Source organism: Lepisosteus oculatus, chromosome 14 (genome assembly GCF_040954835.1).
Source record: "Lepisosteus oculatus isolate fLepOcu1 chromosome 14, fLepOcu1.hap2, whole genome shotgun sequence".
NCBI classification, from domain to species: Eukaryota; Metazoa; Chordata; class Actinopteri; order Semionotiformes; family Lepisosteidae; genus Lepisosteus; species Lepisosteus oculatus.
This window is the reverse complement of record NC_090709.1, coordinates 26,959,843-26,977,656: the sequence shown is the minus strand read 5'-3', so window position 1 is coordinate 26,977,656 and position 17,814 is coordinate 26,959,843. Positions and strand designations below refer to the sequence as shown.

At 43.7% G+C, this 17,814-nt stretch overlaps 1 long non-coding RNA gene across 1 annotated transcript; it reads left to right on the top strand.

Moving 5' to 3' along the window:
• The first annotated feature begins 11,518 nt into the window (after positions 1–11,518).
• On the top strand, positions 11,519–14,821 carry LOC138243039 (uncharacterized). Its single transcript, XR_011191900.1, has 2 exons — positions 11,519–13,358; positions 14,634–14,821. It is a non-coding gene; the product is annotated as an uncharacterized lncRNA (long non-coding RNA).
• The last annotated feature ends 2,993 nt before the right edge of the window (positions 14,822–17,814 follow it).

Genomic DNA, 17,814 nt, shown 5'->3' with positions numbered 1-17,814 from the left:
TATATTCTCATTGTCTCTTTCTAGCCTTTACCTGTCAACATATATATTTAACACACGTTTGACTTATTAAATTATATTGAAGCACATTATTTTTCACAAATACAGGATAGGTTTAACACAGACACAGATACTGACACTTATTATATTATTGTGGTGTCCTGAGAAACTGCTCAAAACTCAACTGCTGGGTTATGAATCTCTAAGTGCTTGCCTATTTAATATTTCAAGACTTAGTTTATGTGTTATTGTGTGATAAAGTAATAATTAATTTAATTTGTATTACCCATACTTAAATATGTGTATTTGATTATATACCTCCAATAAACCAATAAACATCTTATTAAACCTTCACAATATACAAAAAATATTCCATCATTTTGTAACTAAGACAACAACTAAGAACATAAAAGAAATAATTTGGTTGTGAAGTAGCACTCAAATCCTGTATAAACATAACACGACTTCTTATAGTTTTTAAATTCTTGTTGTAATGTCACAATGTCCTTTAGCTGTTAAATTATTGCTGTTACACCTCAGTCAATATTTCCCAATAATAATAATAATAATAATAATTCTCACAATTGATCTTAAATTCTGCATTTTCTGTTTGATAAAGCAATACAGAATGTAACCATTATCGGCCTGTCCTGCTCAATGTCAAAACACAGCAAACTTGGTCTATAGGAACCAGATAATGATAACATCAATTTTATTTTAACACTTTAAAAACTACAAGAGCCAATTGTCCTATGGCTTCAGTGTTTTACATTTTCAGAACCCAATTGTATCTCTTTAAAATGCAGATAGGTAACCCATAATTACCTATCATAATGGAACACCATTTCTTATAACACCAAAATTAAATACATGGTTTTACTGTAACTGAGTCTCGCAGGGCTTAATGACAGAAACCTGGACTGTCTGAACACACAAGCGATACAGTGGCACCATTAAAAATCCAGTGTAAACTTACTGTATACCTATTAATACATTAGTATTTAATAATAAAATACCAGTGTCTCAATAATCCTCCTGTTAGTTAATAACACGCTTATCACTATGAATACATCAGTATGTAACAATTAATTGTCAGTCTATCAGACTCAATAATACTTTGGTCTATAATTACACATATTTCTATTAATACATCACTCTGTAATAATAAAATATTAGTCTCAATAAAATTCCAGTCTTTAATAACACAATTCTATTAATACATCAGACTGTAATAATAATTGTGTCTCAGAAAAGTACTAGTATTTAACAATACACTTACCTCTATTAATGCATCAGGCTTTTAATTATTTCTATGAATACACCATTCCCTAATAATAAAATGTCAGTCTCAATAATACTTCAGTCATTAATAACACACTGATTTCTATTCATACATTAGTCTGTAATAACAAAATAATAAATATTGATTTTAATTAATAAAATAACAATAAAAATACTTACTAAAATAAAATCACTGTGCTCGTTATTTTCAAATCACAATATTATATTATTATAGATACTTTTTTGTCTTCATTTTTTTCTATGTCTAAGAAATAGCTTACATTTTTTTTTATGGTGACAGATTAGGAGTTGTAAATACTTATATAGATAGTATATATATTTTATATATCAAATATTTTAGAAAGTATCAATAAAGTCCGATGATAACCAGCCTCTGCTATAGATTGATAACTTGTAAGTAACAGAACCCAGTCCTGTATCCCTAACCCTGTCCTCAGGGTGTGTAATAGCTTAGGAATGTTTATAACACTGATGGCAACATCTTAAAATAATGTTTACAGACAATTATACAGTAGATATCAACTGAAGTGTGAGCTATAAGGAATTATTTTATTAGTACTGCTTTTTGAAAAAAATGAAAATTGTTCAGGCAATTTTTTATTATTCACATACTCAGAAATAAACAATTATGACAATTTTGTTACACAGAAAGCTTAATTTTAAAAAGAATGTTAACATTTTTCAACCCAAGCTCGTTTTCAATTTAGATTTGTGTTTTTCATTTAAAACTTTGTTTTATGTCAGAAAATCAGATGATATAAAATTATTATTAATGAATTAGCTTTTGAACACTAGCAATTAATTCTTCCTGACTCATAGAACCCCTAAAATGCAGTTATAATAAATTTGGACAAATACCCAGAAACCTGAATTTAAAATAAAACATTAACATATCTAAGCCTATATTTTTCTAAAGAAGTTATAATAGAACATAAATATTTTTCAAGCCAATCTCATTTCAAAATACTTTTTTATCCTTTTTTCATCCAAACTTTAATTTCAGTTGTTGTGTGTCTAGACAGAAGAAGACTCAACACTTACTGGCTGAGCTGTGCAGCACCAGGACAGCGAGAGAGAAGATGGACAGGCAGCTCTCCATTTTCATCAAGACAGAGCGCTGTCTTCACCCCTGAGCCCACAGGGCAACTGAGCTGCTGCTCCGCACCCCGGAGCCCCAGTAACAACACAGCCCCCCGCCCCGCCAATCACACACAGCACTGCCTTTTCAGACTGACAGCAGGAACCTCTCACACAGGCGGGACGCAAATCACACAGGGCCCTTTCAGTCTTCTCCATATATATCAGAGACACATCACTGTTTCCTCTCCCTGAAGACACTCCCAGCAGCGTGGAGGAGAGGAGAGACAGGAGCAGCTCTGTGTCTCACTGGAGGAAACACAGATACAGATACAGACAGCAGGGCTGCAGGTGCTGCAGGGCCAGGAAGAGATCAGATATTAAACTAAAAAAATTGTAGACAAGTATTATATTTTTAAATTAGTATCAAGATAATTAATTATGTATATACGGTCTTGTAATTCTTGCTGTCTGTATCAGGAAGTGTCTAGTGACTGGTGTCCAGAATGTGGTCCTGTCCTGCTGTCTGTGTCAGGCAGTGTCCAGTGACTGGTGTCCTGAATATGGTCCTGTGTGCCTTGCTGTCTGTGTTAGGCAGTGTCCAGTGACTAGTGTCCTGCAGTGAGTCACAGAGTTGTCGTGTCTCCAGACAGTAATGTCTTCTGGTCATGGTCAAGGGCAGTGTGAGGAGAGCCTGTGATCAAGGTGGCAGTGAGGTCATTCAGGTCAGCACAGGAATACAGAGACAAGGTGGACTGACTAAGAACTGGCTGTCCTGTGACTGTGATCAATAATTTAAATGAAAAAAAAAGCCCAGCAGTGATTGTCCCCTCTGTACTGAGCCTGATGGATAGCAGCTCTTCCAGTTGAGTCCCTCAGACCCTGAGTCTGTCTTTGTGCATCTCCAGTCCACACAGATGTTCCAGCCACTCCAGCTGTGGCCCCAGTGTCTCTCTGTGTGGAGCTGACTGTGAGACTGAGACTCTCTAACAGCACAGTGGAGCTGAACTGATACTGATACACCCCCAGGCTGAACAGAGTGAGGACTCAGGTCACTTCCTCCTCCTTATTCTTATAGGTAGTAGAAGCAGTAGCAGTAGGAGGAGCAGTAAAATATTAATAGTAGGTATTAATAGTAATAGTGGGTAGCAGCAATATCAGTGGCAGCACTAGTAGTAGCTGTAGTAACAGTAGTAGAAGCATTAGCAGTAGTAACAGTAGTAGTATTGGTAGTTATGCTATATTTTAACTCTTTAGTTCAACAATATAGCGTATGTGTTGCAGCTTCAGCAGAAGAGTAGGAGACAGTTTCAAAGTTGGAAAAACAGCTAAATGAAAAATCAGTCCTTGTTACAACACCCAGCGAGAACACAGCCCACCTCCTCCTTATTAATAGTAGTAGAAGTAGCAGTGGCAGCAGTAGTAACAGTAACAGTAGTACCTGCAGCAGTAGCAACAGTAGTACTAGTAGCTTTAGTAGCATTAGTAGTAGCAGTAAAATATTACTAGTTGCACTTGTATCAGTAGCAGCGATAGTAGGAGCTGTGATTTAAGGCACCAATTAAAACAATTCCTACAATGACATGACAACATATTTTTAGAAAGGGACATATTATCTTCAGTAAAACTGCACTATCTCTTCACTTCCATGTCTTTAGGAAATGGGCCTGTTTCGTCAGAGCTTTACCGGAACTGCAGGTCAGACTCTGCAGTGAGTCTGTGGTTTGTTCTGTGATGTGCAGTGCAGTGTGATGAGGCAGCTGAGAGCTGAACTGTACAGGAAGACACACAGGAGAGTCCAGTGTTCAGAGCTCTAGTGCTGTACAGAGACACACACAGGGACTCCAGTCAGAGCTCTATTACTGTACAGTGAGGCACACAGGGGATCCCAGTGTTCAGAGCACTACAGGGTGACAGGTCTTCTCCCTACACAGCTGTCTCAGTGTCTCTCAGGGCTGAACAGGACGGGCTGTTCTTATCAGAATGGAGGCTGACTCTCAGAGCTCCAGTGTCAATATGAGGAGAAGCTCTCAGACCTGACTGCTGCCAGAGCCTCTGAGCCTGAGTGGCCATGAGCCCTGAGCTCCTCAGCAGCTGAGAAAAGCCTCCTGTCTCCTGTGGTCACAGTGTGGTTGAACACCTGCACTTTCTGCTCCTTCTCCCTCTCTCCACCTTCCTGTCTCTCTCACTGTGTGTGCTCTTATCTGTCCATCTCTCTTTCTCCTCTTCTCTCACTCTGACAATCTGTGCAGAGTATCTGAAGGGGATGTAACATCACTTGGCAAAAGAAAAAAAATTCTCAGAAGCAGAATAAATAAAAAAAAAAACTCTTCACAGTCAGATTCACAGCTCAGACTCACACACAGAGCTCTGGGTCCCTCAGTACTTTACCCAGACTCCTTCCTCTTGAACAGACAAAAGCTCATCTCCATACTGTTCTCTATCCTGATAATCCAGAACCAGAGGACATTGAGACAATCAGTGCTGCTACATGAATAATATCAGACAGAACAGCCTGGACTCAGGTCACATCTCCCCCTTTTCTCTTTCCTCCCAGCCCTCTTAAGAGACAGAGAAGAGCTCCTGGTTCTCCTCTCTGTGAACTGGGCTCAGAGGTCACTGATCTGGCAGCTGTGGGATCTGTTCCAGGGCAGAAGCAAGAAGCTTCTCTTAACCCTTTCCAGGACCTCCAGTATTACTGTCCTGATTCACTGTCTTTACTGTAAGTCAGCCTCCAATCCTCTGTCAGAAGTGTTTGACTGACAATTGAGCAATATGTGATTATCTTTTATTATTATTTTTACTGATTTAATGAACAGCAGTATTGCCACTGTTATAAGTGTATTATGATTCTCAGCCGCAGCAGACTGATGGTCGAGTCTACAATAGTGACCAGTTGACCAGTCTGTAGCTCTGAGCAGTGGGACTCAGATCACACAGAAGACCTGTCTGTGTGTGATTCCAGACCAGCCCTGGAATTCAGTATCTCCCACACGTCTCTCACAGAGAGTCTTATAAATACACAGTTAAACAGAGTCTGATAACAGTTACATAGTTAATTCAATCATCAAACCGCCTGAGGAGCTGAGAGCTCGAATGGAAATAAAACCAGGAGATGCACTTGAACTTCCAGGATCTGATCTTCTAGGATTATATTCTGTGGAGATTCGTGTAAAATGCTTAAAAGCGCTGATTACAGGCACTTGTGCTATTTCTCGTCTGCTCTACGGGAGTACGCTATACAACGTATTAGTCTGTAAAGTAAACTATATATTTTTTCTGTTAAATGAATTTAATTCCTCGGTTTGTCGCTCTCCTTCTCCAACTGTTATACAGTAAATCACTTCTCTTCACAGCCCGGTGTGTTTTTTTTTGGAGATGTTATATTTGTAAGAAAAGCCCCCCGGGCTCCGGACAGGAGTCTCCTCCAGCGGAGACGCGCTCTGCTCTGTCAGAAAGAGCGCTGTGACGTCACAGACACCGGCCAGAGCGCCGGGATCAGAGAGCGAGACCGCGGGAGGAGCACTGAGAGCACGGAGGAGAGATATTGATCACTTATCTATCGACAACCAATTAATTCAACTGACGAACTGTAAAATAATCGATTAACTTCACCGATTGGTGAGTACTGATTCTTTTCTTTCTTTAAATTCTTTAAATATCTAGAAAACAGTCAATACAGACTGTATCGATCAAATACCACAGTGCGTTTAGTGTTCATAATGTTCAATCCCAAATTAAAGAATGATTATTCAAATGATTGTTTAGAAATTGTATTCTAGAGCTTGAAAATTATATTCCAAGTTGATAAATTTGTGTAGGTAACAGTTTAAATGCATTTTTTCACTGTTTACAAATTATAAGTATGGTAACCACGGCGACACGTGCCACGTCACTGTGCCCAGCTAGGTGTCTCGCCTTCGTCACAAAGAGTGGTTTGACGTCACGGACTAATACTAATGCGAGTGTATTCATATTTAATATTAGTGAGAGAACAATCTGTAGCTTTAATATTAATGCTAGTGTTCATGTCAGTGTTAATGGTGATTGCGCTTCTGAGAGTTTTGATGCCAGTATTCATGTTAATATTAGTTATAATTATAGTGTTACTGTTAGAGTATTTAGACTAATAGTCATGTTAGTTTTAGTTATAGCATTACTGTTATTATTAGTATTAGTAGTGTAGTAATAGTTTGTGTCAGTGATAATGATAGTGTAATTCTTAGTGATAGTGTTACTGTTTTAATGTTAGTGGCATTTGTGTTAGTGTTAGTTATACTGTATTTGTAGTTATGAGTGTGTGTGTTTTTGTCTGTGTGTGTGTGTTGGTGTGTGTCTATAAGTATTTGTAGTCTATGTGTGTGTCTGTGAAGGTGTGTGAGTATGTGTGTGAGTGTCTGATTGTGTGTATAAATGTATATCGTGTCTGTGAGTGTGTGTAGTGTATGTGTGTGTGTCTGTCAGTGTAAGAATGTGTGTCTGTGAGTGTGTGTGAGTGTCTGTGTGTGTGTAATGTCTGTGTGTGAATATGTGTGGGTGGGTGTCTGTCAGTGTGTGATAATGTGTGTGATTGTGTGGGTGTATATCTGTCAGTGTGTGTGAGTGTGTGTGTAGGTGGGCTTGGCTTCATTTGTGTGTCTGACAGAAGTGACCCATCAACAGGTGTTGGGGTCCAGAGTCGCCTGAGAAAAGAACCACTTTCTAGATTCACGACCAACGTCCAGAGAGCTGTGAGTGCTCTGTTTTTATCACTATTACTAGTAATGACAGCAGTAGTAGTATTAATATCAGAATTAGTATTAGAATTTGTAGTCATGGTCATAGTAGTAGCAGCAGAAGTAACAACAGTGGTAGTTGGATTATCCAAGCACTTACTCCAGGAACTACAGTATTACACATTTATACTCTATTTTCCAGGTATGTTTTGTAAAGTGCTTTGATGTTCTGGATTAGAAGGTAAAATATAAGAAAAAATTGATTGATTGATTGACTGTGAGAGTGAAGTCTGGTCGAACTTGTTTGTCTAACTGAACTGTCCTGTCCACAGATGAACAGAGAAGATGTCCAAACCCACCAGAGACTGAAGACAAGTTTGAGAGTCAGGCCCCAGACCCAGAGAGCTGTGAGTCCACTGCTAATCTTCTTCATATTGTGATTCTTCCTCTTCTTCCTCCTCCTGAAATTAAAGCTCATCGCAGTAGCAGGGCTCTATTGTCCTCTCTTGAAGAAGAGAAAGACTCTACCTGACAGTGTGTGCATCTGCGTGTGTGTTAGTGTGTGGGAGTATGTGTCTGTGGGTGTGTGTGCTTGTGAGTCTAGTCCAGCCTATGTCTGTAACACAACTGTGTCTGACATCCCCAGATCAGGAAGGAGGTAACAGGAGACTCAGCCAACACAGGTTGTGGAGCCAGACCCAAGACTCCAAGTACAGTGAGTCTGCATTATTATTATTATTATTATTAGTAGTAGTAGTAGTAGTAGTAGTAGTAGTAGTAGTAGTAGTAGTGAGAGGGTGAGTGTGTGTGAGGTTGTGTGTGAGAGAGGGTGAGCATGTCTCAAACTCCATTCCTAGAGGGTCCTGTGTATCATCTGGTTTCCTGCCCAGAGGTCTTGGTTACAATGTTGATTTAATTTTTGAATGAAACAAAAAATATTCTAATACTGTACCTTTATTCAGACCTTAAATATCCAACTGTGCCTTGAATATTTTGAGTCTTCAACAGTGAGAGACATCAAAATATATTATTAAACACATTATTTCCACATCTTCTTATAAAAATAATTAGCTTAATTGTTTAATTGGCTAGCCCCTTTTGGAAAGAAAGCCTGGAGATGCACCTGGCCCTCCAGGGATTTTGATTAGGCTTGAGACCCATGGTCTACCAGAACTGGCCCATCAAGAGGTCTCGGCAGGGATGTTGGGGATCATGAAGCAGTATAGACGAGGGCTGGACACTGCTTCTGAATCGAGGATGACACGTCACTGTCATGTAGGGTCATCTTGGCCCATGATGATGATGACAGTGTGTTTGTCTGTCTGGTAACTGTTTTCTCCTCCCCAGTGCCGCCGGGAGAAACTCCCTCAAGTTGAGAGAGGAATGGCCGAGCAGAGAGAAGGGCGTCACACCGAGACCTGGGGCAGATCTCACAGGAACGTGAGTATTGGGTTCAACAACATGGTTGGATAGCTTGTTCCACACACCCACCACCCTCTATGTACAGCAGTGCCTCCTGTCCTGACTGTAGGGTCTCATCCAGCTCTCTCTTGAGACAAGCCAGGGTATCGGCTTCAACAACATGACTAGACAGCTTGTTTCACACCCCCACCCTCCTTTATGTAAAGAAGTGCCTCCTGCTCTCATTATTAAATGCTCTTCCCAAAGTATTTATTCTGTTAGACTAAGAATAAACCTGTACTGAGACACAAACTTGGTTGGCTTCTGCTGGTGAGACTAAAGCAGTCAACTTGTTGACAGGTCTCGACAGAGACGGACGTGACCCTGAAAGGCAATAGAGGGTCGTCTAATACTGAGGCGCTGAGCAAAGATTCTTCCATTGTAAGACAACCAATGTGTTCTGCTCAGGATGATGCAGATGATAGTGTAGATAATGAAGGTGGTTATGATAATGATGTTGATGGAAAGGTGTTGATGATGATGGTGGGCATGATGATTGTAATGATGAAGAAGGATATGGTAATGAAGATGGTGTAGATCATTTATTAGAAATGTGATGAAGATGATGGTGACAAAGATAGTGGAGATTGTAATGGTGGGGGTGATGATGATGGTGATGAAGATCGTAGGGGTTGTGATGGTGGAAGTGATGATGATGGTAATGGAAGATAGTGGAGATTGTGATGGTGGAGGTGGTGATGATGTTGACACAGTCATGCCTGTGTGTGGCTGTGTGTGAAAGGGAAAGTGGGGTTGGATCAGGTCTGCCACTGTCATCTGATAGGACTGTTAGAGGAAGAGGGAGCAGACTCCCCCTGCGTCTCACCCCAGGCAGCCGAGAGCTGCAAGTCTGTGAGCCTGATATGTCTGTGACATCTATCGAAAGTTTGGTTTCAGCTGCAATGATGATGACTGTGATTGCTGGGAGACCAGGGGTAGGGCCTGGTCCTCCTGGAGAAGACCCTCTCAGTTTTCTCTCTGTCCTCCTCATGCCCTCTCTGTGTCCCTGTCCCCTCAGGCTAGCCAGCCAATCACCAGGCAGGAGACCGAGACCCAGCTGTGGAACTACCCTAAGGGCCCGGAGAGGGATCTGCAGAAGGACAGGGCATGGACCTCCTCCTTGGCAGCCCACATACCCCATTGCTCGCCCCCTCACACACCCCCTCACCCACCCCCTGGTACACCCGCTCACCCGGGCCTGACCCCAGCGGCCCTGTGGCGGCTCAGGGAGGGCCTGCAGGTCGAGCTGGAGGGGCTGCTCCAGGAGGAGGAGATACTGTTATGGTTTCGGTAATAGGGACCGAACCAGTGAGTGAACCCACTTGCAGGAGCGAACAAAACCAAGTCGTAATCCGAAAGCAAACCGTAATCGTAGGAACGAGCCGAGAGTCCAGGGGAAGCCAGATATCCGAAAGGGAACGAGTACCGAAGCCGAAGCGAGATCCGAAGTCGTAGTCCGTAGAGCAATCCGAGAATCCAGGGGTAGCCAGTGATCCAAAACAGAGCGAAAGTAACCAATCCAAGCCGAGATCCGAAAAGCCGAAGTCCAAAGGGAAAAACCACAAACCGAAATCTAAGACGAACATAGAGTAGAAGTAGCGCAACCAGGAAGCTGGAAAGGGAAAACCAATACTGAGCAACGAGGTAGGGAAGGACAGGTGTTTAAGTAGGATGAGACGGGGGTGTGGTGGTGAATAGGAAAAACTGATAGGTGAACTGATGGATAGGGGCTACGCCTACTTCTGCCTCCTCCGTTGCCGGGAGGCAGGGATCGTAACATTACCCCCCCCCTACGGGCGGCTCCTGACGCCCTAACGGGACGATCCGGGAAGTTAAGGTGGAAGTCTTGGATGAGGTTGGGGTCCAGAATATCCTTCTCCGAGACCCACGAGCGCTCCTCCAGACCGTAGCCTTCCCAATCGACGAGATATTGTAGGGATCCACGAGACCATCGGGAATCCAGGATTTTATTGACCGTGTAAGCAGGGAGTCCATCAATTACTCGAGGTGGTGGGTTTTTTTTTGCGGTTTAGACAGGGTGGATCTGTGAAAGGGTTTAAGGAGGGAAACATGGAAAGTAGGGTGGATCCAAAGGGTAGGAGGCAAGGCCAGTCGGTAAGTTACAGGGGTGATCTGGGCGAGGACACGAAAAGGACCAATGTACCTGGGAGCAAGCTTGCCAGAAGGTTGCTTAAGAGGAAAGTTACGAGTAGATAACCAAACAAACTGACCACGTCGAAGTCTGGGTGGGATACGACGGCGCCGATCAGTCACCCTCTTCTGCTGAGCTGAGGTGCGAAGAAGGGTGGCTTTGGCCTTCCTCCAGAAGGTCTTCAGGTTAGAGATGTAGTCCTGAACCGAAGGTACCTCTGTGTTGGGATGGGAGTCAGGGATAAGAGGAGGCTGATAACCTAAAGCACACTTATAGGGAGACATGCCAGTAGATGTGGTATACAAAGAATTGTGTGCATACTCTGCCCATGGGAGCAAGGACACACAATTATCATGGGTAGAGGAGATATAAGTCCGTAAATAGGTCAGCAGGTCCTGATTCATTCGTTCTGTCTGACCGTTGACCTGAGGGTGATAAGCTGAGGTAAGTGAGACTGAGGCGCCTAGTGACTTACAGAAGGCCCTCCAAAATCGGGAGACAAACTGAGGGCCCCTATCAGAAACGATATCCTTAGGGATGCCATGCAGTCGGAAGATATGTTGTACAAACAATTCTGCTAGTTCTCGAGCTGTAGGTAAAGATGGTAGGGGAATAAAATGGGCAGATTTGGAAAAACGGTCTACCACCACCATAATAGTCGTGTGTCCATGGCTGGGTGGAAGGTCAGTAATAAAATCTACTGAGAGGTGGGTCCAAGGACGGTCCGGGATGGGTAAGGGTTGAAGATGGCCTGCTGCCCTCATCCGGGAAGACTTCATTTGGAAGCAGATAGAGCAGGCCTGGACATATTCCTTGACATCCTTGGCCATAGCTGGCCACCAGAAGTCTCTGGAGATGAAATCCAAGGTACGGTGGAATCCAGGGTGTCCGGCGAAGCGGGAGTCGTGTCCCCATTGTAAAACTGCCGATCTGACGGAATTAGAGACAAATAACTTGTCCTGAGGGCACTGAGGAGGTACCGTCTGCCCTACCAATTACCTCAATGTCCCATCTTACCGCTGCCAGGAACTTACCAGACGGGATGATGGGTTCTGGAATCAATTCGGCCTCAGGGGGGTCGTGGATCCGTGAAAGGGCGTCTGCCTTGATGTTCTTGGAACCTGGAGTGTAGGTGATCAAGAAATTAAATCTGGAAAAAAAAAGGGACCACCTAGCCTGGCGAGGACAAAGACGTTTGGCCGACTGCAGATACTCCAGGTTTTTATGATCAGTGTAAATTAAAAAAGGGTGATGAGCACCCTCTAACCAGTGCCTCCCTTCCTCCAATGCCAGCTTAATGGCCAAGAGCTCACGGTTACCGACGTCGTAGTTCATTTGGGCAGGGGATAGCTTCTTAGAGAAGAAGGCACAGGGATGAAGAATCTGTTTTTCTCCATGACGTTGGGAGAAAACAGCACCCACACCATGGCCAGAAGCATCCACTTCGACCACAAAGGTCATCGTCATCGTCCCAGTGAGTCTCTGCTGCTGCTACTTGAAAATCTATAGCATAATCATGTACAGACCGGCGGCCTTGGTGGATGGAGGAGAGGCGGAAGGCAGAGTCTTGGCCAACTATGGGACGACAAAAAACCCCCTTAAATTTTCCTAAAAAAAATCATAATCCTGAATTTCAGGAGCCCCGCGATCAAGCAGAGCAGTAGCCCATTCCAAAGCGCGGCCGGTTAGCCGTGAAACTATGAAGGCGATCTTGTCCTGAGGAGAAAAAAAAGTCTCCGGGTGAAGCCTGAGAACCAGCGCACACTGTGCTAAGAAGCCCCGACATTTCGTAGGGTTGCCGTCAAACCTGTCAGGTGGAGTTAGTGGAAGAGGTCGAGGGGCAGGTGTAGGAGCTGGCGGAGGCGGAGCCGAAGCGGCAGCTCCAGCGTTGCTTCCTCGATTGCCGATGGGCGGCATTGCAGACAGGTGCGCAGAGATCTGTTGGACAGAAGCCTGGAGCTGGAGTAAGGCTTGTCCGTGCTGATCCAAAGCCGAGCGAATCTCCTCTTGCTCCGCTGGGTCCATGTTAAATGGCTCAGTATTCTGTTACGGTAATAGGGACCGAACCAGTGAGTGAACCCACTTGCAGGAGCGAACAAAACCAAGTCGTAATCCGAAAGCAAACCGTAATCGTAGGAACGAGCCGAGAGTCCAGGGGAAGCCAGATATCCGAAAGGGAACGAGTACCGAAGCCGAAGCGAGATCCGAAGTCGTAGTCCGTAGAGCAATCCGAGAATCCAGGGGTAGCCAGTGATCCAAAACAGAGCGAAAGTAACCAATCCAAGCTGAGATCCGAAAAGCCGAAGTCCAAAGGGAAAAACCGCAAACCGAAAGCCAAGACGAACACAGAGTAGAAGTAACGCAACCAGGAAGCTCGAAAGGGAAAACCAATACTGAGCAACGAGGTAGGGAAGGACAGGTGTTTAAGTAGGATGAGACGGGGGTGTGGTGGTGAATGGGAAAACTTATAGGTGAACTGATGGATAGGGGCTACGCCTACTTCTGCCTCCTCCGTTGCCGGGAGGCAGGGATCGTAACAGATACGGGTGCGGACCTGGGCTCAGAACATGATATCATCTATCCAGCTGGACTGCCCGGCGCTGTACAATGAAGTCCTGCCTGACTTTGAATCAGAGGGTGCATACGCGGGATTGGTAAGTACCTTAAACCCCTCCCCCTTGCTTGAATCACACTGAGGTACACAGGGGCTGGGGCGACTCACCTCTCCAAGACACCTGCGTCATCCCACTCCCATTTCACCTCAACATGGTTCTGAGAAAATCTCCCAGCTCCAAGGGGAGAGAGACAGGAGCCGGGCTGGGTCTCCAGCCCTCTGTTTATTCAAGATTATTGCCTCAGGAGGTGGGTGAGGTGGAAGACACACTGTCTACAGATCATCACTAGGTGCAGCGTAAAGCAGGGGGTGAGACTCTTGATCATGGATAAGGATAACAGTGGGATGACTCCCCCTCTATTGACTCACTGCCTACTTATGATGTCATGAAGTGAAACTCCACTCACAGTGGTGCCTTTCTTTCTGTCTTGTTGTACAGAATTTATCATCATGGACAACATAGGTCATAGTTTAATGCAAATATTCATTGAGTGGGTGGCGGAAGAATTCATTTATACTCCTCAGCTAAGATATTTTAAAAATACAGCGCAGATTTGTTAGAGAACTTGACAAGTAAAAACGACAGATCGCCGGTGTCATTAGGTTAGGACTGTAGAGTTCTGTTATAATCTTTTGGCATATTTTTCTTAATTTTAATGTGAATCTAAAGACAAATGCTATTCAATATTTTGTAACATCCAATACAATTGTAAAATAGGCTGTTATTGTAATAAAATTGGCGAATAAGAGAAAACCACAATTTGTATGATATTATCACTAAATATCAACGTTCAGAGGAAGGATTTGAAGAATCTATCAAAGGATAAACAGTGACAGGAGTGGATTTTTTATTCGGAACCAATACTTTTGCACCTCAATAATCCACTCATTCTCGAAAGAAGAAAACACAGGTATATTTTGAGTCTCACCATGATCGTCTTCTCGATCCAAAAAAAAAGCTTAAATGTGATAGTTTCCATTGTATTTTGGATGCAACTACCCTCGAAGACAGTTTCACCTTGAGACAATGACTCTCTCACCTGGTAAAATGTGATTGAGACCTGTATTAAATCCCAGAGCCCTGGCACAGTGACTCTCTCCCAGTTGCATGCTGTAGTGTAATGGAAGGTTACTGAGAAAAAGTGTTTTATCCTAAAAATGTTGTTTAGGGACAGAGAGCTAGATACTTAGAACAAAGTGTGATAGCACCAAACTCATCAAGGGCACTGGATGTTTTAATAATGTTTATCTCTGTTGCTTGAAGAAGGGATTATGATAAACTATTTTATTAACTGCTCTTCTTTGCTTAAAGCAGAAACCTATAAGGAATGGAAAATTACTGCTTCGCCTGTCCTTGAAGTGTTGCGTCAGCTTAAAAAAAAGATACAAAACAAGGGGTTCTCCTTGCTTGCTTTTGAATCAGCCTTCACTTCTCTGCACAGACCAGTGATTGCTTTTTCCCATATTGCAATATGAATAAAGACCTTACTGAGTGAATGAGAACACCTATCCTGGCTCTTCTTTGATAAAATTCCACGGCAGTAGCTATCTCAGATATCTGTTTACAGGGCACTCAGTACTTGCACAGCCTCACCCAAACTTCCCGCCATTCTGACATCTCCTGTCCAGCCCCACCTCCACCTCTCTCCCATCACCAACCTTCCATATCAAACAAAACACTGTGCACCCTGTTCACTCTTCACTTTAAACTGTTCCCTTTCGACAGCAAACACTTTAAATCAAGTCTTCACCCCTGAGGTTCATAGTGCAAGTAGAGAAGCATCTAGTAAACCATTACTCAGTCATTAACATGTAGCATTGCTTGCAAGCCTCAAATATTAAAGTCTGATTTATTTTATTGAAGACCTTGGTTAGAAAAAGTATTACAATAAAAGTTTCAAAACATATTCCTGCAAAATTCTCAAACAGACAGACTAGAAAGGCTTTTTAGAGCTGAGAAACATGCATTTAGTTCTCAGATTCTCTTCTTGGTGCATTTAATGTGCATTTGGTGCATTTAATGTGATTTAATTAATATAAAATGAAAAGCATATCCAGGTGCAAACATGTTTTTCCAATGTTACACTCACTATACCATTGTCAATTTATCGCAAATTATCTTCAAACATGTTCAAATACAGTACGTATTCCAAATAATACCCAGAAAGAAAAGAGAAAATTTAATATTTTGATTTTAAATTCAAATTTCAGTAGTGCAACAATGACCAAGTCCCAGTACTCAAGTCTCACTGTAGCTGGATTCCAGTATCATCAGCTGTTGGCTGGTTTGTAAATCCTCTGATCCTCATGTCCTCCTCTTGGGGTGCAGGGAAGACGGGGAGATTGTTCCCCTAGTCCTGTCTTGTCTCAGTTCCCAGATTATTGACCGCTTCCTGTCACAACAGTGCCTCCAAGAGGAAGAGCCCTGAACAGCGCAGTGTCTCAGATATATCAGGATAATTAGCCTGAAGCAACTATGCCAGTTTCATATCTCATTGAGACAGTCACCCAGATACAATACAACCCAGAAACCTAGATACAATCACAGGCCTAAAAAAACAAACATTAAAGAACAAGCAGAATAAGTGAAGGAGGGCATGAAAGATTACTGGTGAAAATGTCTTGGCACAGCTGACTTTAAACCTGCTTCTCTGCTCTGGCACACATTTCTCTCAGTGCTGGAGGAGCTGAGTGTGTGTTTAAGCATTGTGTTTCACTGCTTCTTGATGCTGCAGTCAAGACACTGGTGAAACTGTGTAGGTCAGTGTGTATAAAACACTTGTGACATTATATTGTGTGAACTTGGGGTCACAAATTATATTCCAGAATTATTTGCTTTGTCTCAACATCACTGTTTAGCTTCTGGCTTTTAGGTTGCAGCATGGGGTCAAATTCTTCAGCCTGATCGCAAGCTCCTCTATCTGTCACACTGGAACTGGTACTCCCCTCCGAACTGATGTGTGAAGAAACACCTGAAAGACCAACAACAGACACACTGGCCATCACCACTCCCATAGCCACAGACTACTGACCAACAACAACAACATCAGACACACTGACCATCACTGCTCCCACAGCCAACGACTACTGACCACCACCAACAACAGACACACTGGCCATCACCAATCCCAAACACACTGACTACTGAACAAGAACACCAGACACACTGACCATCACCACTCCCACAGCCACCGACTCCTGACCACTGCCAACAACAATAACAACAGACACACCGGTCGTCACTGATCCCACACCCACCGACTACTGACCGCCAACAACAACAGACACACTGGCCATCACCAATCCCACAGCCACCGACTCCTGACCACTGCCAACAACAATAACAACAGACACACCGGTCGTCACTGATCCCACACCCACAGACTACTGACCAACAACAACAACAGACACACTGGCCATCACCACTCCCACAGACACTGACTACTGACAAACAACAACAACAGACACACTGGCCATCACCACTCCCACAGACACTGACTACTGACCAACAACAACAACAGACACACTGGCCATCACCACTCCCACAGACACTGACTACTGACCAACAACAACGACAGACACACTGCCCATCACCAATCCCACAGACACTGACTACTAACCAACAACAACACCAGACGCACTGGCCATCACCGATCCCACACACACTGACTACTGAACAACAACACCAGACACACTGACCATCACCGATCCCACACACACTGACTACTGAACAACAACACCAGACACACTGACCATCACAACTCCCACAGACACTGACTACTGACCAACAACAACAACAGACACACTGGCCATCACAGCTCCCACAGCCACAACTACTGACCAACAACAACAACACACACATTGACCATCACCACTCCCACAGACACTGACTACTGACCAACAACAACAACAGACACACTGGCCATCACTGCTCCCACAGCCACAACTACTGACCAACAACAACAGACACACTGGCCATCACTGCTCCCACAGACACTGACTACTGACCAACAACAACAGACACAATGACCATCACTGCTCCCACAGCCATCGACTACTGACCAACAACAACAGACACAATGACCATCACTGCTCCCACAGCCATCGACTACTGACCAACAACAATAGACACACTGGCCATCACTGCTCCCACAGACACTGACTACTGACCAACAACAACAGACACACTGGCCATCACCACTCCCACAGACACTGACTACTGACCACCAACAACAACAACAAAAAACACTGGCCATCACCAGTCCCACAGACACTGACTACTGACCAACAACAACACCAGACACACTGGCCATCACCGATCCCACACACACTGACTACTGACCAACAACAACACCAGACACACTGACCATCACCACTCCCACAGACACTGACTACTGACCAACAACAAGAACAGACACACTGGCCATCACCGATCCCACACACACTGACTACTGAACAACAACAACAGACACACTAGCCATCACTGCTCCCACAGA